This window comes from Orcinus orca, chromosome 2 (assembly GCF_937001465.1).
Source record: "Orcinus orca chromosome 2, mOrcOrc1.1, whole genome shotgun sequence".
NCBI classification, from domain to species: domain Eukaryota; kingdom Metazoa; phylum Chordata; class Mammalia; order Artiodactyla; family Delphinidae; genus Orcinus; species Orcinus orca.
In genome coordinates, this window is record NC_064560.1 from 3,812,902 (window position 1) to 3,825,500 (window position 12,599).

The following is a 12,599-nucleotide window of genomic DNA, read 5'->3' on the forward strand; positions in this document are numbered from 1 at the left end:
ACTGACAAATATGGAAGGAGAGGGACTTCGCTGGTGGCGCAGTGATTAAGAATCCACCTGCCAATGCAGGGGACACGGGTTCGGGCCCTGGTCCGGGAAGAGCCCACATGCTGCGGAGCAACTAAGCCCATGAGCCACAGCTACTGAGCCTGAGCTCTAGAGCCCGTGAGCCACAACTACTGAAGCCCACGTGCCTAGAGCCCGTGCTCCACAACGGGAGAGGCCACTGCAGTGAGAGGCCCGCGCACCGCAGCAAAGAGTGGCCCCCACTCACTGCAACTAGAGAAAGCCCGCACACAGCAACGAAGACCCAAGGCAGCCGATAAATAAATAAATTAATCTAAAAAAAATATGGAAGGAGAGAGGCTGAAGAGAACCCTGAGGTGCTGGATTGGAACTGAAAGCACTGGTGTGTAAACGAATGAGTTTAAAAAATAGACACACTGAGAGGTAGGGAAGCATAGCTGTCTGTGGAGTCTGTATGTCTGTGGGTCAGTGTGCACACATGCAGATATTTCCTAGCTCGAGTCTCTGAGAGGTTTACACACGACAGCCCAGTGGAAATAAACGTTCTGAGTGCCCAGACCTTGGTTTCCAAATATCAACATCCACTAAAAGGAACCAGGACTTGTTGGAAATGGTTGGCCTCAGGGTTGAAGCAGAGGAAGTACAAGATGATTGTGGCTTTCAAGAAAGTAAGGAAGGGCTCAAGGAATCATGGACACTTGTCCAAGAACAGAAGCCAGCTTGAAGGGATCCCCACTGGCCAAATCTGGATCACTTTAAGCATCAAAGTTAAGTAGTGGTAGTAACAGATGACAACACACTAAATAAAATGGGAATCCACATATCCACACAGAGGTCAACACATACATATGTAGGGAGAAGGAAAGCTTTTCCTTACAGTAGAACGTCAAATTTTCTATAAATCTGAAATTATTTCAAAAAAGGTAATCTATGCACTGTAAGCAAATATTCTTTCTAACGCGAATAGAGTTCCGAAATTGTACAGTCTTAGAAAGACAACGAAGTGAATCTTGGCAGGATTCCAAGAAACAGTCACAGAAAAACAACTCTTAGATGAGATAGAGGGGCGTATTTTACTTTTTCAGGAGGAACGGGGGTCTCTCTTCCTTTCTCACTGAGAGGTCCCAGCAGAGATTCCTTCCATGCAGCCCCCCACTAACACTAGTACCCGGCTTTCAGCAAACATCACTCATGGTGAGAAAAATGAAGGGCTATATTATCATTTCCTTTAGACACATGAGGGAGAAGGCAAGTAAACATTGAGCTATTTACTTACTTTAAAAAAAGGAGAAGTTGCCGGACTTTGAGCTAAACTAGCAGGAGAGAGAGGAAATGAGAGAAAGAGAGACAGAGCGAGGAGAGGGAAGCTTATTTCTTCATTTGTGCCCTGAGGTGCAAATATACAGGACGTACTAGTTACAAGTCCTGATGTGGGTGTGGACCACTGGGGTTCATGCGGTAGCTGGAAGAAGCCTGCTCTCTCCCCACCGGCGGAGGCTCAGTTTGGTGCTACGAGTCGGTGGAAAGGGGGAGAGAAGCATGAGCTTCCAGCGGGTAGTGCCCCAGCGCCAGGAGGCTGCACGTCGTCAGGCAGAGGTCCACCGCCTCGTGTGCAAAAGTGTGCAAGCTCTCGTCCCTGGGTTGCCAGGACTTCCAGAAGAAAGAGTCCCCGCATGCCTCGGTGTATTTTTGAGTAATACTTGCTGTCTTCCTTATTGCTGAGGGCCACCACCCTTCTCGACAGCCTATGCTGAATTCACCTGGGTTCTGCTGACTGTGACCACGAGCTCCCGTGGAACCCTGCACCTCTTAGGGCACTTCCCAGGCCTTCGATTACTTAATGTCGGTCTTTGCCTTGAGCTCTGGGAAAGCGATGACTGCCTTGTTTCCTACTCTGGTTTTAGGCTTAGCACAATACCTGTGCTACGGTATTATGACAGATATTCAGTAAATTCAATGTGGACCGAATTTTCTAGTACCTGAGGAGGGGTGTGTTCTTCCACTCTCTGTCCCACATCATTGGTGGTTGGGCTCCAGATGCCAACCTTCTCCAGTCTGTTGTGCTACCTGGAGAAACTGTGACTTACCTTGGCTGTGTTCTGTAGTCGGAAAGCTACAAAGACGGCATCCGAGATCAGATTCTGATTACCTGAACCACTACTGTAGTTTCAAAACAACAGACTTCTGGAAAGTAACGCTGTGATTCTTTTTTAAATTTATTGATTGATTTTTTGGCTACGGTGGGTCTATATTTGTGGTGTGCGGGCTTCTCATTGCGGTGGTTTCTCTTGTTGAGAAGCACAGGTTCTAGGTGTGTGGGTTCAGTAGTTGTGGTGCGTGGGCTCTGTAGTTGTGGCTCGCGGGCTTAGTTGCTCCATGGCATGTGGGATCTTCCTGGACCAGGGATCGATCCCGTGTCCCCTGCATTGGCAGGCGGATTCTTAACCACTGTGCCACCAGGGAAGTTCCTACCTTGTGATTCTTATTAAGGCTGAAAAGGATGTTTGCCAAGAGATTCAGTCTGATCAAGAGGATTTTAAACTGAATATTGAGGGAGAGAGAGAGAAAATAATTACTTATTAAAATAGTTAACTGATATTAATAGCTACTATTATCCAGCGCTAGGTACTGTCCGAACTGATTTACATGCATTAACTATTTAAAACTTGCAGTAACCACATGAGTTGGGGATTCTTATTATGCCCATTTTAAAGATGGAGAAAACCAAGCCATTTGAGTAACTTGTCCAAGGTCAAGTCAGATGCTAGTTGGGATTCAAATTGGGGCAGTCTAGGGTCTGTGCTTGTAACCTCTGTACTAGTCTGCCTTTCAAAACTGCAAAGCTTAATGCTCTGAAAAAAACATTGTGTGAGAGAGACAAAAAAATTAATATTTCTCAGAGAGAGATAAATACTGTATGATTTCACTTATATGTGTAACCTTAAAAAAAAAAAAAAAAACTTGTAGCAAATAGTAGAATGGTGGTCACCAGGGGTTGGGGGATGGGGGAAATGAGTAGATGCTGGGCAAAGCATACGAAGTGGCAGTTGAAAGTTCTGGGGATCTAATGCACAGTACTGTGTTCATAGGTAATAAGACTGTATTATATACTTGAAGGCTTCTAAGAGAGTAATCTTAAACGTTTTCACTACAGAAAGGAAATGGTAATCACGTGACATGATGGAGGTGTTAGCTGAGGCTATGGTGGTAATTATAGTGGGGTGTGTAAGTGTATCAATTCATAGATTGTGCACCTTAAAGTTACACAATGTTATATGTCAATTAGCTCGGTAAAGCTTGGGAAAAACATTGTAACTATAGTTGTGCAGCATGGAAACATTGATCATTAAAAATCTTTCAAAATCATCATTAATATGTTTTAAAAATTGATCTATTCAGCTGATGATTTAGAAAAGGCTATGTGATAGCTTTGAAATAGTAAGTTACTAGGCTGTGACGTATGAACTTTCATTGCTTTCATCTTTTCTAGATGCTTTAGGCAGCGGCCCATACCTATATAAGAAGGGACATACAATATGCTTTCAGGCTGGTATTTCTGTTAATAGTGTTTACAGTCACTTTTTAGTAATGTAGAAGGCAAATGTGATTGACAGGGAAAGTACAAACAGTACCAGAGGATACTTTAAATAAGAAAAAAGTATATACATAGAAACAGTTAATGGAGTAAAATCGATTTGCAGTCATAATGCCTGGATGCTTCCATGTAAAGCATATTTTCAGGGGCAGTTTTACCAAGTATAATATATTAATTATTATTCAGAAAATATTCACTCTACCCATCTCCACTCTCCAGCCATTGACTTTCTCACTCCATTGACATTGGACTTGGTCAAAAGTCTTCCCCTGGTTGATTCAATAGGGCGAAAGTGATAGCCCGCCAGTTCCAAGTACAAGTTAAGAGATGTTATGCTTACCGTTTTTCCCCTTGGGCTCCTACCACCTGCCGCGCTCTAGGTAATCACCGATCATTTAACCTGAGCTCTAGGATGAGAAGATACGGGAGGCACGCTTGATCCCAACCTTCAGCCTGGAGCCACGTCCAGATAAGTGAGCCAAGTGTATCTGAACCAGAACTGACCTGTGGACCTGAGAGTGAGAAATGCGTGTTCATTATTGTAAGCCACTGCAACCTGGGGGTTGTTTGTGACGCAGCATTATCACAGCAAAACCTGATGAATACATTTCCCCAAATTTAGTAGTATCTTTTCTATTTTTATTAAAAGAAAAAAACAAACAGAAAAACAGAGGACTGTGGGAAACGGTCAGCCTTGAGAGCCAGCTGCAGACATGCCAGGCATGCCGCCGCTGCTCGAAGGGACTGTGCCTACTTGTTCCCCTCCTTGTTCCATTCCATGGGAGATAAACCACCAGGGCCCAGAGATCAGAAAGAATGTAAACTGAGACAAGCAAAGCTGTCTCCCCCCGGCACGTGCAGGTTATTTTTGATGATTCTGGGCTTATGGGTTTTCTCCCAGGGAAGTTAACCTTGAGCTGAGACAGTCTGTACATAATGTAAACCACCGTCTGGCAACCAACCTCCCTTTTTCTAGTCTAGATAATCTGCAACTGTAGCGCAATAAAATCTGCCTTGCAGCCGTCTGTTGTCTTGGCCCTTCTGACCCCATTCGTCGGTGCTACTTCAGTTCCTTACCCCTTCTCTCCTGACCCTGGGCGGTGAAATCCTCTTTCTCTGGCTGGTCCGCGGCAGAGGACTTGTTCCAGTTGCTAGTTCTTCCTTAAACTTATTTTCACACATGACCTATAAAATATTAGTCAGTCTTCTCCATGCTGGATACCATCTGTTTGCCCCTCCAAATGCACTCTCCATTCTCTCCCAGCAGGCTCTGCGCTTTAAGGGGCTTAACGTCACGTTTGGCCAATGCGGAGCATTGACAGAAGAGCAGAAGGAGAAACAGAGTGTGGGAGTGGGAATATTTAATTCCCGAACCTTCTCCCTGCTGGGTCGCTGCAAACTGGCTGCTTCCAGTGGTCAAAGAACATAGCCTCAGCCAGGCAGCCCTCTCTCTGCATTTCAGTCACAGCTCACTCCCTTTGTCTCCACGGGGGCCTTGGGGTGGGTGGTTAAATCCTGGTCACTAGCCCCAAGGTACTGCACTGTCCCTCGTGGTTTCCTCATGCCCTGCCCTCACCTCCACGAAGAACCCCTTCTTAAACTTCCTTCAAAGTGCTCAGTTTGAACGTGACATCTGTTTCCTGCTGTGATCTTGACAATACAACTTCCTTGGTTAAATTTTATAAAAAGGATTGAAGTGGCGGAAGTTCAGTTTAATCTGGTGTTCTGACTGACACACTTTATATCAAAAAGAAAACTGAAGCCCACCTATGTGGAAAATGTGCACGGCTCCCAGCCTTATTTTATTTTCCCCTGGAGACTCATTTTGCACCTGGTCAGGTGCATGAGACCTTTTTCAGGGCCCCCTTTTCTGTCAGGCACCTTGATATTACTTCCAGCTCCAAAAGTTTATGCTAATTCACTCAAGAAACTCTCATAGCTTTTCCCTGTAATTTCCTCCATAATTGCTAGACTAACTTAGCTTTCAAATTTCTTCCCAGGATTCATAAATGAGAAAGACAAGTGAAACCAGAGTGGGGGAGGTAGAAGAATAGTTCTTCTCTTAATTCTCTAAACTTTCGTTGTCATGACCCTCTTTTTTTTTTTTTTTCCAGTAATAGGCAATTCTATTTGCCTAGGCTGCTGAGCAGCTGTGAGACCTTAGACAACATATTTGTCCTTTCTATACCCCAGTTTCCTCAGGACTAACATGTCAAAATCCGTACTAGAATAGCTACTTTCAGGTTTATTGTGAGAATTTAATACAACATATGTAGAAGTGATGAACCTGTATGGGGACCCAACAAATGCCCATTTATTCTTTCTTCCAACTGCATACTTTAAAATAATGCATTTCATGTACTTTTAAAGTTCATTCAGTCCTTCTGCAACTGCTTTTCAGAAAGTCTGGGTACTTGGAGGACTTCCTTTTCCCCCCCCTTACTTAATATATATTTTTTAATTGTGGAAAAATATACATAACATAAAATTTACCCTCATAAACATTTTAAAGTATATGGGTTCAGTATTGTAAAGTATATTCACATTGTTGTGCAACCAATCTCCAGAACTTTTTCATCTTGCAGTTTTGAAACTCTATACCAATTAAACAACAATTGCCCATATCCCTCTTCCCCAGCTCCTGGCAACCATGACTCCACTTTTTTTTTCCTCCCCCAAACTAGAGTCTTTTTTTAAAAATACTGAATGGTAGTTGATTTACAATGCGGTGTTAGTTAGTACAGCGCAGTGTTTCAGTTATACATATATATAACTGAATATACGTATACACACACACACACACACACACACACACACACACACTTTTTCAGATTCTTTTCCCTTACAGGTTGTAACAAAATATTGAGTATAGTCCCCTTTCTATACAGTAGGTCTTTGTTGGTTATCTATTTTATATATAGTCATGTGTATCTGTTAATCTCAAACTCCTACTTTATCCCTACCCCCTCCTTTACCCTTCGGTAACTATAAGTTTGTTTTCTATGTCTGTGGGTCTACTTCTCTTTTGTAAATAAGTTCATTTGTATCTTTTTGTTTTTAGAATACACATAGGAGTGATATCATATAATATTTGCATTCTACTTTCTGTTTCTATAAATTTGACTATTCTAGATGCCTCAGGTAAATGAAATCACAGAGTGTTAGTCTTTTCGTGACCAGCGTATTTCACTTATCATAATGTCCTCAAGGTTCATCCATGTTGTAGCATATGTCAGAATTTCCTTTGGTGGACTTCTTTTTTTTTTTTAAATTTTTTGGCCACATTGCACGGCATGTGGGATTTTAGTTCCCCCACCAGGGATTGAACCCACGCCCCCTGCATTGGAAGTGCTGACTCTGAACCACTTGACTGCCAGAGAATGGTGGGCTTCCTTTTAAAAATGAATTTTCTAAGATATACTTACCAAAATTCCTATGTATCATTTAATATTACGTTTCTCCATGTGTTCAAAGTGCCCCCAATGCTGCATTATGGTGAAACTGCAGAAAGTGTAATATGTCCTTAGAAAGCATCCTTTAGTTACTAATATACTCCTTATGAATATGGTAAGTGTCCACATGGGGATATGTATTATCCTGAATCAGCCAGCATTCACTTCCACAGCCTCTTCTTTGTCAGCACTCTTGCTTAGAATTGTTTTAAGAAGTTTAACGAACAGAAAGGATTGCTGTAAAAAAGCATATTTCAAACATTAACTATATAGACCCTCCATTGATTCTGGAATTCCTGAGCAATTTTAATTTAAAACGCTCATTTTCCGCACTCATGCCTCCAGTGACTAGATTCCTTTCCAGGCTCCACTTCAAGCCTGGATTACTGTGTTCTTTCTCCCTGTTTGGAAAGTTCAGTTTCCCAGAGTTCCTGGATCTCTTCCAAATGTAAAGATTTGGGTCTCTTCCAAGACCTTCGCTGAATGCAGATGCGCCGCTAACTTCTCCAGAGCCCGCCCCTGGGAAACAGGCACAAGGCAGTCTTGGTGGTGAGTAGAAAATACTCTCTCGGAGTCAACCTAGAGCAACTGTTATTCACTCTTTGTAGCTGTGGGAACAATTTCTGTTCTCTCACTGCTTCATGAGGAAGTGGAGGTGCAGTGTGCAGAAGGAGGGTGACCCAGCTGTGGAGAATGCCCCCAATAGGGTCAACGTTGCCCCTTCCCCAGTTTTATTGAGATATAGTTGACATATATCATTGTATTACCTTAGGGTTTGAACACGACGATTTGAAATATCTGTATATTGTGAAATGATTACCACAGTCAATTCAGCTAACGTCCATCGCCTCACATAATCACAACTTCTTTCCCTTGGGATGAGAACCTTTAAGATTTATTCCCTTAGCAACTTTCAAATATACAAGAGTATTGTTAACTACAGTCACCATGCTGTACACCACATCGCCAGAACTTATTTGTCTTCTAACTGGAACTTTGTACCTTTTGACCCCCTCCACGCCCACCTCACGCCTCTAAGCACCAATCTGTCATCTGTTTCCACGAGTTGGATTTTTTAAGATTCTCCATATCAGTGAGATTGTACAGTATTTGCCTTTCTCTGTCTGACTGATTTCCCTTAGCCGAATGCCCTTAAGGTTCACTCATGTTGTCACAAATGGCAGGATTTCCTTCTTTTTTTATGGCAGAGAAAAAAATCGATATCTCATATATACATATCATACATACACACACACACACATAATCTCACATTTTGTTTATTCTTTCATATGTTGATGGACACTTCGTTGTTTCCATGTCTTGGCTATTGTGAGTTATGCTGCAGTGAACCTGGGGTGCTTGTATCTCTTGGAGATAGTGATTTTGTTTCCTTTAGACATACACCCAGAAGTGGGATTGCTGGGTCATATGGCAGTTCTATTTTTAACTTGTTCAGAAACCTACATGCTGTTTTTCATAGTGGCTGCACCAATTTCTATTCCCACCCACAGTGCACAAGCTCCCTTTTTCTCCACACCCGCACCAACACTTGGTATCTCTTATCTTTTTGATGACAGCCATTCTAACAGCTGTGAGGCCATATCTCATTATGGTTTTTTATAATTTTTTTTTTTTTTTCCTGTTACGCGGGCCTCTCACTGCCGTGGCCTCTCCCGTTGCGGAGCACAGGCTCCGGATGCGCAGGCTTAGCGGCCATGGCTCAGGGGCCCAGCCGCTCCGGGGCATGTGGGATCCTCCCAGACCGGGGCACGAACCCGCGTTCCCTGCATCGGCAGGCGGACTCTCAACCACTGCGCCACCAGGGAAGCCCTCATTATGGTTTTGATTTTTGTTTTCCTGATTACTAGTGATGTTCAGCATTTTCTCATGTACCTGTTGGCCATTTGTATATCTTCGTTGGAAAAAAGTCTATTCAGTTTTTAATCAGATTGTTGTTTTTGTGTGTTATGGAGTGTTATGAGTTCCTTATATATATACTTGGATATTAACCCCTTATTAGAGATATGATTTGCAAATATTTTCTCCCTTTTCATTTTGTTGATGGTTCCCTTTGCCGTGCAGAAGGTTTTTCGTTTGGTGTGGTCCCACTTCTTTTTTGTTTTTGTTGCCTTTGCTTTTGGTGTCATATCCAAAAATCACCACCAAAACACATGTCAGGAAGTTTACTCCCATGTTTTCTTCTAGGAGTTTGTGGTTTCAGGTCTTACATTGAAGTCTTTAATCCATTTTGAATTTGGGGCGGAAGGATGATCTAGCTGTGGAGAATTTTCCAAGTGGGACCAACATTATGTCTCTTATACTTTATGTCTCTTAAACTTTCCTAAGTTTCCCAGTTTTAAAAGTTAATTTATTTTTAAAAACTTTTTTTAAATGAATGACCTTCATCCCTGGCCCTCTACCATAGCCCCACTTTTCGTTTCCTTTTAGACTTGCCACAAAAGGTATTTTCCTCATCCAGAATAATTTACCCAAGTCCCTCTCTACCATTCCATAGGTTTCCTGTCCTTTAAATTCATCTAAAACTCACCTACTTCAGGGATCTTTCCCTGATTAAAAGGCACTGCTCTCTGTAGAAATCTGTTTACAAGGAAGTGCATTGTAATTTATATAAGAGAACAATTCCTGAAATGCTTGCAAATTACTTTCTTTATAGATGCAGTATTTTAATGCACAGTCAAGCTCTGTGCTTAAAAGAGCTCTATAATGGGATTAATCACCCTTTTAATTTCTCTTTTGTGTTGTAGGAATGTATACATATGTATATATAACTTAAATATAGATGTTTATACGTATATATCTTCAAGTGAATTATAATGAAAATTAATTAGTAGTACTTGTGTTTAATATTCTTGAGATAAACTGCCTTGCAAATATTTTGGTTGTGATATGTGATTAAGTGCAAGGACTCTGCTACAATTTTGTGTTCCTCAAAAGCAACTGGCACACTGCTCAGGCTATGGTGGACGCCTAATCCCATAAATTTTGTGTTAACAATTGCTTTATTTTAACCAAGTTTTTTAAAAGTTTATTTATTTATTATTTATTTATTTTTGGCTGCACTGGGTCTTTGTTGCTGCGCACGGGCTTTATCTAGCTGAGGCGAGTGGGGGCTACTCTTCGTTGTGGTGCGCGTACTTCTCATTGCGGTGGCTTCTCTTGTTATGGAGCACGGGCTCTACGCGCACGAGCTTCAGTAGTTGTGGCACATGGGCTCAGTAGTTGTGGCTTGCGGGCTCTAGAGCGCAGGCTCAGTAGTTGTGGCCCAAGAGCTTAGTTGCTCTGCGGCACCTGGGATCTTCCCGGACCAGAGATTGAACCCATGTCCCCTGCATTGGCAGGCGGATTCTTAACCACTGCACCACCAGGGAAGTCCCTAGATTATAACGAGTTGAAGGTAAATGACAGGTTAGGAACTCAAGATGGTAAGTGTAGATTATTCTTTGGATTATAAAATGAAAAAGGCATATAAAGTATTCACTAGAGGAAAACTGAAGTTGGAAAGGAAGGGGTGTGTTAAGGTAGGAAAATTCCTGAAGAGACAGAATAATTGAATGAGTAAATGATCAATGTTTAGACTCTCCAGTCACGAATAATTAGGTTGAAATAGTCCTCTGCCACTTACTGCTTACATAATGTTAGGCAAGTTATAAAACCTCACGATAGCACAGTTTTCTTATTTGTAATATGGGGATAAGAATAGTAATATTTACCTCATAGGCAGGCATAGATCCCGGTTTTGTGGGACCTTGAAATTCATACAATTTGGGGGGTCTTTTAAAGAAAAGGAATAAAAGATAAAAAATTAAAAATTAGACAATGCTTTGGATGACTTGTCCAATCGAATGCTTTGAAGTTTAAGTTTCATTAGTCTCACAGTAAATCTGCCACTGTTCATAAAGTTTAATCTCAGAGGATTAAATGCTATAATGAGGTAGACCATAGCCTAATGCCTGGCACCTAGAAAAGGCTCAATAAATGTTGCTGTGACTATTATTTGAACCTGTATATAGAGTGGTGGGTAGAACCTCTTTAAAGGGAGAGCGTGAAGATACAAGTGTGAGAGAGACAGAGACAGAGAGAGTGAGTGAGTGACTGAGAGAGAGAGAGAGAGAGAGAGAGAGAGAGAGAGAGAGAGAGAGAGAATTACCAAGGGAGGAAGACACAGGTGGAAATGAGATGTTAGAAAATAGAGGCAGGTGAAGAGAATAAGTTTTCAGAGAGCAGAAGTTCTTAGTTTGCTGAAAAGGAGGTTACATGTGTGCACGAACAAAGTTTTTAGGTGTATAGGAGCTCTTGATTCAAGAAACTCATGATTAATTTGCCTCTGTCTTATCTGTAGGTTAGAGGCAAAATCACCTGTTGTGCGTAGAAGAACCCAGGTTGATGATACATTGCTTTAAAGAGCACCTGCATTAGTTCCTTATTGCTGCCATAAGGAACTACCACAAATGTAGTGGCTTAAGGCAACACAGATTTAATATTTTGTAATCTGCAGGTCAGAAGTCTGAAATGCATCGGCAGGGCTGTGTTCCCTCTGGGGGCTCAGGGGAGCATCTGTTCATTGCCTTTTCCAGCTTCTAGAGGCTGCCTGCATCCCTTAGCTCGTGGCCACATCACTCCGACCTCGGCTTCCATCATCACATCACCTTTTCTGATTCTGACCCTCCAGCCTCCCTATTATAAGGACCCTTATGATTACACTGGGGCTTCCTGGTTAATCCAGGATGTTCTCCCCATTTCAAGGGTCCTTAACTTAATCTCACCTGCAAAATCCCTTTGCCATTCACAGGTTCCAGAGATTAAGATATGGACATCTTTGTGAGGGAGAGAGGGGGCTCTTATTCAACCTACCACATCATCTAGCTGAAACAATAATCAATATTGATTGACTACTGACCCACTAAAAACGTAACCCAACAAAACGGCTTGTTTGTAAACTTTCCATTGGTGTCCTATTTGTCCTTTTTTAAAATTGCCCTCCAACTGTAAATAAACCTATTAGAGAACAGTTCTGCTCTCGCTCATTCTTTGTTGCAATTTACAAAAACTTTCATATGTAGTACATAATCTTATTTAATTCCTAGGATAGAACTCCATTGTCAGAAGAAACACACACCACAAGTATAAAATTCTGGAGGATAACGAGTAATGCATAAGGCTCCCCAAAGACAGAAGTATTCCAGACAACTCTAGAAAAGAGTTGAATTAAAATGATTACAATAACAAATCATCTCCATGATTTATGTAAGTTAATAGGTAGGAAGGCAGAGATATGGGTGCAAGTGCTGGTGGGTCCATAGAAAGTTGGAATTGCTTCTTGATTCTTTCTTCCCCTGTCCTCATGCATCCACCTAAGTCACTAGGTCCCGCCGAATTCCATGTGTTAAATGTCTTTCACATCTACCCACCTCCCTCCGACCCCATTGCCTGGATTACTGGAACTGCATTCTGAGAGGTTTTTCTGCCTCTGTTCTTGCATCAATTGGAGACCTTTTCCCACAATC

General features: G+C 42.0%; 1 protein-coding gene across 2 annotated transcripts in view; it reads left to right on the forward strand.

The window, feature by feature from the left end:
* The first annotated feature begins 346 nt into the window (after window positions 1-346).
* NSUN6 (NOP2/Sun RNA methyltransferase 6) overlaps window positions 347-12,599 on the forward strand; it is a 91,502-nt gene continuing 79,249 nt past the window's right edge. For both annotated transcript variants that reach the window (XM_033403485.2, XM_033403486.2), the window contains exon 1: window positions 347-7,623. The gene's annotated coding sequence lies outside the window, so the exon portion shown is untranslated. The remainder of the gene's footprint in view (window positions 7,624-12,599) is intronic.